This window comes from Paramisgurnus dabryanus, unplaced genomic scaffold (genome assembly GCF_030506205.2).
Source record: "Paramisgurnus dabryanus unplaced genomic scaffold, PD_genome_1.1 h2tg000181l_1_83684__unordered_in_group6, whole genome shotgun sequence".
Lineage (NCBI taxonomy): Eukaryota > Metazoa > Chordata > Actinopteri > Cypriniformes > Cobitidae > Paramisgurnus > Paramisgurnus dabryanus.
The window spans coordinates 70,001-77,500 of NW_027394096.1; positions in this window are offsets into that span (position 1 = coordinate 70,001).

The following is a 7,500-nucleotide window of genomic DNA, read 5'->3' on the forward strand; positions in this document are numbered from 1 at the left end:
AAGCGCACGAGCCACCCGACTCGGCTTCCATAGCGGCTGGCGGCCCTGGCCCGCCCGAGACGAAGCGCCTTCGTCGGTCAGACAGATAGGGTCGAGGACCCTGGAAGTGCGAGAGCCACCCGACTCGACTTCCACGGCGGCCCGGAGGCCGGGCCCGTCCCCGTCCGTGCCCGGGGACGGGGCACCTTCGTCGGTCAAACGCGTTGGTCTTGGACCCTGGAAGTGCACGAGCCACCCGACTCGACTTCCATAGCGGTCGGCGGCCCCGTACCGCCCCAGACAGAGCACCTTCGTCGGTCACGAAGAGAGGGTCTTGGACCCTGGAAGTGCACGAGCCACCCGACTCGACTTCCATAGCGGTCGGCGGCCCTGTCCCGCCCCAGACGATGCACCTTCGTCTGTCACACAGATAGGGTCTTGGACCCTGGAAGCCGTCCCCCTCGACTTCCGTAACGGTCGGCGGCCCTGTCCCGCCGCAGACGGGTCACCACTCCGTCTGTCTGTAGGGTCTTGGACCCTGGAAGCCGCCCCACTCGACTTCCATCGCGGTCGGCGGCCCTGGCCCGCCGCAGACGGGTCGCCACTCCGTCTGTCTGTAGGGTCTTGGACCCTGGAAGCCGCCCCACTCGACTTCCATCGCGGTCGGCGGCCCTGGCCCGCCGCAGACGGGTCGCCACTCCGTCTGTCTGTAGGGTCTTGGACCCCGGAAGCCGCCTCACTCGACTTCCATCGCGGTCGGCGGCCCTGTCCCGCCGCAGACGGTGTGCCACTCCGTCTGTCACACAGATACATAAGGGTGTCTCGGAACCCCGGACGCCGACCGAGACGAAACGCGTGGGGTCGGTGCGCCCGAGAGGGTAGGGTGCCCCGGGGCCGGCCGCTCGCCCGACCGGCTTCCGGGACTCCTTGACCGCTCGGGAGACCTATCCACGCGCCCGCCCGACCGGCGGCCGGGGGCCCTCGACCGCCACACGCGTACCGACGACCGGGGGGTTTCCGTTTTACGGCCGACGCCGAGATCCTTCGACGGTTCCAACATGGGTTGTTACGCTTTTGTGTTCGCCCGTGTCTGAGCATATATGGTCGGGTCGAACCTTTGAGGCCGTAGCCTGGAGATCCAGGGCGGATCTTATCTCACAACACGTGTGTCTTTGAGGCCGTAGCCTAGATCCAGAGACTTTAGGATCTTTTTAGCAGTTTTAAGGCCGTAGCCTTGATCCAGGGCGGATCTTTTGAGCAGCTTTAAGGCCGTAGCCTTGATCCAGGGCGGATCTTTTCACAGGTTTTAAGCCGAAGCGCCTTGATCCAGGGACTTTTGGATCTTTTTTTGCCGTTTTTAGGCCGTAGCCTTGATCCAGGGCGGATCGTTTTGCGGCCGTAGCCGAGTTCCATCACCCAAGGTAGCTTTAGTTTTTAGGCATTAGCCTTGATGATCCAGGGCGGATCGTTTTGCGGCCGTAGCCGAGTTCCATCACCCAAGGTAGCTTTAGTTTTTAGGCATTAGCCTTGATATGATCCAGGCCGGATCTTTCCGCCTAGGCGGCATGCGGATATGGGTTACCCGTCTTTCGACACTCGCCCGGGGCGCTGCCTCACATCAGACGCCCTTCGTCCGTTCCAACCGTTCCAGTTCTTTTAACGGTTTTTCGTTCATCGCACACCGACGCGCACAGACCTTTCTTGGGATCTGCCGCAGGGAGGGAGGACGCTGGAGGTCCACTTTCGAAGCAACCCATCCCTATATACCCGATGGCACCTGTTCAAACGACCGCCCCTTGAGAGAAGGGGCCCTTCCCGTGGCTCGTCCGGGAGGAGGCGCCCGCGTCGGAAGGCGCCGTAAGGTCGGAGACCCTGGAAGTGCACGAGTCACCCGCTTTTACCTCCAGGCCCTCTGTCGTACTTCTCGTGTCCGCTCACGAGACCTCGTTTCGGCTTTATGGAAGTGCACGAGTCACCCGCTTTTGCCTTTTCTGGAAGTGCACGAGTCACCCGCTTTTGCTTCCAGGCCCTCTGTCGTACTTCTCGTGTCCGCTCACGAGACCTCTCTTCGGCCTGGGGGTGCGCCACGTACACCCCCGCGTCCGCATTCGAGTCACCTCTTCGGGCTCATGAGGTAGGGTCGGTGACCCTGGAAGTCAGAGACTTCCAGGCCTTCTGTCGTACACCCTCGCGTCCGCTCACGAGACCTCTCTTCGGCCTGGGGGTGCGCCACGTACACCCTCCCGCGTCCGCTTTCGAGTCACCCATCTGGGCTACGGAGGTAGGGACGTGTGCCCTGGAAGAACCAGACTTCCAGGAGGGAGGGCCGCCCTGTCAGGCCCGCTTTCGAGTCACCCATCTGGGCTACGGAGGTAGGGACGGGTGCCCTGGAGGAACCAGACTTCCAGGAGGGAGGGCCGCCCTGTCAGGCCCGCTTTCGAGTCACCCATCTGGGCTACGGAGGTAGGGACGGGTGCCCTGGAGGAACCAGACTTCCAGGAGGGAGGGCCGCCCTGTCAGGCCCGCTTTCGAGTCACCCATCTGGGCTACGGAGGTAGGGACGTGTGCCCCGGAGGAACCGGACTTCCAGGAGGGAGGGCCGCCCTGTCAGGCCCGCCTCGGAGTCACCTCTCTGGGCTAAGGAGGCAGGGACGTGTGCCCTGGAGGAACCAGACTTCCAGGAGGGAGGGCCGCCCTGTCAGGCCCGCTTTCGAGTCACCCATCTGGGCTACGGAGGTGGGGACGGGTGCCCTGGAGGAACCAGACTTCCAGGAGGGAGGGCCGCCCTGTCAGGCCCGCCTCGGAGTCACCTCTCTGGGCTAAGGAGGCAGGGACGTGTGCCCTGGAGGAACCAGACTTCCAGGAGGGAGGGCCGCCCTGTCAGGCCCGCTTTCGAGTCACCCATCTGGGCTACGGAGGTGGGGACGGGTGCCCTGGAGGAACCAGACTTCCAGGAGGGAGGGCCGCCCTGTCAGGCCCGCCTCGGAGTCACCTCTCTGGGCTAAGGAGGCAGGGACGTGTGCCCTGGAGGAACCAGACTTCCAGGAGGGAGGGCCGCCCTGTCAGGCCCGCCTCGGAGTCACCTCTCTGGGCTAAGGAGGCAGGGACGTGTGCCCTGGAGGAACCAGACTTCCAGGAGGGAGGGCCGCCCTGTCAGGCCCGCTTTCGAGTCACCCATCTGGGCTACGGAGGTAGGGACGTGTGCCCTGGATGAACCGGACTTCCAGGAGGGAGGGCCGCCCTGTCAGGCCCGCTTTCGAGTCACCCATCCGGGCTACGGAGGTAGGGACGTGTGCCCTGGAGGAACCAGACTTCCAGGAGGGAGGGCCGCCCTGTCAGGCCCGCCTCGGAGTCACCTCTCTGGGCTAAGGAGGCAGGGACGTGTGCCCTGGAGGAACCAGACTTCCAGGAGGGAGGGCCGCCCTGTCAGGCCCGCCTCGGAGTCACCTCTCTGGGCTAAGGAGGCAGGGACGTGTGCCCTGGATGAACCGGACTTCCAGGAGGGAGGGCCGCCCTGTCAGGCCCGCTTTCGAGTCACCCATCTGGGCTACGGAGGTAGGGACGTGTGCCCTGGAGGAACCAGACTTCCAGGAGGGAGGGCCGCCCTGTCAGGCCCGCCTCGGAGTCACCTCTCTGGGCTAAGGAGGCAGGGACGTGTGCCCTGGATGAACCGGACTTCCAGGAGGGAGGGCCGCCCTGTCAGGCCCGCTTTCGAGTCACCCATCTGGGCTACGGAGGTAGGGACGTGTGCCCTGGAGGAACCAGACTTCCAGGAGGGAGGGCCGCCCTGTCAGGCCCGCCTCGGAGTCACCTCTCTGGGCTAAGGAGGCAGGGACGTGTGCCCTGGAGGAACCGGACTTCCAGGAGGGAGGGCCGCCCTGTCAGGCCCGCTTTCGAGTCACCCATCTGGGCTACGGAGGTAGGGACGTGTGCCCCGGAGGAACCAGACTTCCAGGAGGGAGGGCCGCCCTGTCAGGCCCGCCTCGGAGTCACCTCTCTGGGCTAAGGAGGCAGGGACGTGTGCCCTGGAGGAACCGGACTTCCAGGAGGGAGGGCCGCCCTGTCAGGCCCGCTTTCGAGTCACCCATCTGGGCTACGGAGGTAGGGACGGGTGCCCCGGAGGAACCAGACTTCCAGGAGGGAGGGCCGCCCTGTCAGGCCCGCCTCGGAGTCACCTCTCTGGGCTAAGGAGGCAGGGACGTGTGCCCTGGAGGAACCGGACTTCCAGGAGGGAGGGCCGCCCTGTCAGGCCCGCTATCGAGTCACCCATCTGGGCTACGGAGGTGGGGACGTGTGCCCTGGAGGAACCAGACTTCCAGGAGGGAGGGCCGCCCTGTCAGGCCCGCCTCGGAGTCACCTCTCTGGGCTACGGAGGTAGGGACGTGTGCCCTGGAGGAACCGGACTTCCAGGAGGGAGGGCCGCCCTGTCAGGCCCGCCTCGGAGGCCTCCCCTCGGGCAGGGGAGGCAGGGTCGGGGACCCTGGAGGAACCGGACTTCCAGGAGGGAGGGCCGCCCTGTCAGGCCCGCCTCGGAGGCCTCCCCTCGGGCAGGGGAGGCAGGGTCGGGGACCCTGGAGGTGCCGGACCTCCAGGGGGACGGAGGCCGAACCCGTGGCCGGGGAGGGTGAGCCTTGCCGGGCTAGGCTCGCGCGGGTTCGAAGGCCTGGTTCGAGAGGACCCCTTCCCCTATATACCCGATGGCACCTGTTCACACTACTGCCCTTTCGAGAGGGGACCCCGACCGGTCCGCGGCCGGGACGGCGCACCTCGGTCGGCCTCGGCGAGTGGGTCGGGGTGCCTGGAGGTGCGCGAGCGGCCCGCCTGGAAGTGCGCGAGCCACCCGACTCTGGCGGCCGGCGCCCCCGGGCCCGTGCCCGCGGCCGACTCGTCTGACCCGGCATCGTCAAGGTCACCAATACCACGGAGCGTCTACGACGCCCCGTTTCCGAGATATCGGCCAATGAACTGCCGGGCGCCGTATCTCGGCCGGGGAAGGTCCTACGGACTCGGGGCCGGGCTCGTCGGAAAGGTCTCGCCCGGGGCTTTCCGACGAGACCGGCCGCGGGTCCGTGCGACCCCGGGGGCCCGAGATACTTCCGGTCGAAAATTCGAATTTCGTTACCGCGCTGCTCCGGCGCCCCGGGTCCGGGGCCTTCGCCCTTCGGGTGGGTGGCTCCTCCGCGGGGGGCCTTTCGAACGAGCCCACCCGCGCGTCGCTAGCCCTTTCCGGGGCCGAGATACGGCCTACCCCCGCGGGATTTTCCCACGGCCGTTTCTCGGGCGCCTCGGGTCCGGGGCCTTCGCCCTTCGGGTCGGTCGCTATGCCGGAGGGGAGCTTTCGAACGAGCCCTCCCTCGAGTCTCTGGCCCTTTCCCGGGCCGAGATACGGGCGGGTGGTCGCGGAATTTTCGCTCGTCCGGGGCTCCGGCGCCCCTAGCGTCCGCCTCGGAGGTCGCCCGGACGCGCGGCCGGTCTCGTTCGAAAGGTCCGTCCCGGGGCTTTCCGACGAGCCCGGCCTCGGGTCCGTGCGACCCCGCCCGCCGGAGATACGTCCGGTCGAAGCTCGCGGAAATTCCCGCGGCCGTATCTCGGGCGCCTCGGGTCCGGGGCCTTCGCCCTTTGGGTCGGTCGCTCCGCCGGAGGGGGCCTTTCGAACGAGCCTACCCGCGAGCCTCTAGCCCCTTCCCCGGCCGAGATACGGCGGTCTGTGCCCGGATTTTCCCACGGCCGTTTCTCGGGCGCCTCGGGTCCGGGGCCTTCGCCCTTCGGGTCGGTCGCTATGCCGGAGGGGAGCTTTCGAACGAGCCTACCCGCGAGCCTCTAGCCCTTTCCCCGGCCGAGATACGGCGGTCTGTGCCCGGATTTTCCCACGGCCGTTTCTCGGGCGCCTCGGGTCCGGGGCCTTCGCCCTTCGGGTCGGTCGCTATGCCGGAGGGGGGCTTTCGAACGAGCCTACCCGCGAGCCTCTAGCCCTTTCCCCGGCCGAGATACGGCGGTCCCTCCCCGGATTTTCCCACGGCCGTTTCTCGGGCGCCTCGGGTCCGGGGCCTTCGCCCTTCGGGTCGGTCGCTATGCCGGAGGGGAGCTTTCGAACGAGCCTACCCGCGAGCCTCTAGCCCTTTCCCCGGCCGAGATACGGCGGTCTGTGCCCGGATTTTCCCACGGCCGTTTCTCGGGCGCCTCGGGTCCGGGGCCTTCGCCCTTCGGGTCGGTCGCTATGCCGGAGGGGGGCTTTCGAACGAGCCTACCCGCGAGCCTCTAGCCCTTTCCCCGGCCGAGATACGGCGGTCCCTCCCCGGATTTTCCCACGGCCGTTTCTCGGGCGCCTCGGGTCCGGGGCCTTCGCCCTTCGGGTCGGTCGCTATGCCGGAGGGGAGCTTTCGAACGAGCCTACCCGCGAGCCTCTAGCCCTTTCCCCGGCCGAGATACGGCGGTCTGTGCCCGGATTTTCCCACGGCCGTTTCTCGGGCGCCTCGGGTCCGGGGCCTTCGCCCTTCGGGTCGGTCGCTATGCCGGAGGGGGGCTTTCGAACGAGCCTACCCGCGAGCCTCTAGCCCTTTCCCCGGCCGAGATACGGCGGTCCCTCCCCGGATTTTCCCACGGCCGCAGCACGGGCGCCTTTGCTCGGATCGACTCGCCCTTTGGGTCGGTCGCTCCACGCGAGGGGACCTTTCGAACGAGCCTACCCGCGAGCCTCTAGCCCTTTCCCCGGCCGAGATACGGCGGTCCCTCCCCGGATTTTCCCACGGCCGCAGCTCGGGCGCCCTTGCTCGGATCGACTCGCCCTTCGGGTCGGTTGCTCTACCGGAGCGGCCCTATCCAACGAGCCAACCCGCTTCTCTCTAACCCTAAGCCCGGCCGAGATACGGCGGTCCCTCCGCGGATTTTCCCACGGCCGCAGCTCGGGCGCCTTTGCTCGGATCGACTCGCCCTTTGGGTCGGTTGCTCTACCGGAGCGGCCCTATCCAACGAGCCAACCCTCGTCTCTCTAACCCTAAGCCCGGCCGAGATACGGCGGTCCCTCCGCGGATTTTCCCACGGCCGCAGCTCGGGCGCCTTTGCTCGGATGAACTCGCCCTTTGGGTCGGTTGCTCTACCCGAGCGGACCTTTCCAACGAGCCAACCCTCGTCTCTCTAACCCCAAGCCCGGCCGAGATACGGGGTACCACCGCCTGACCTTTAAACGGCCGTAACTCGGGCGCCTTTGCTCGGATCGACTCGCCCTTTGGGTCGGTTGCTCTACCGGAGCGGCCCTATCCAACGAGCCAACCCTCGTCTCTCTAACCCTAAGCCCGGCCGAGATACGGGGTACCACCGCCTGACCTTTAAACGGCCGTAACTCGGGCGCCTTTGCTCGGATCGACTCGCCCTTTGGGTCGGTTGCTCCACCCGAGGGGACCTTTCCAACGAGCCAACCCTCGTCTCTCTAACCCTAAGCCCGGCCGAGATACGGTGGTACCACCGCCTGACCTTTAAACGGCCGTAACTCGGGCGCATTTGCTCGGATCGACTCGCCCTTTG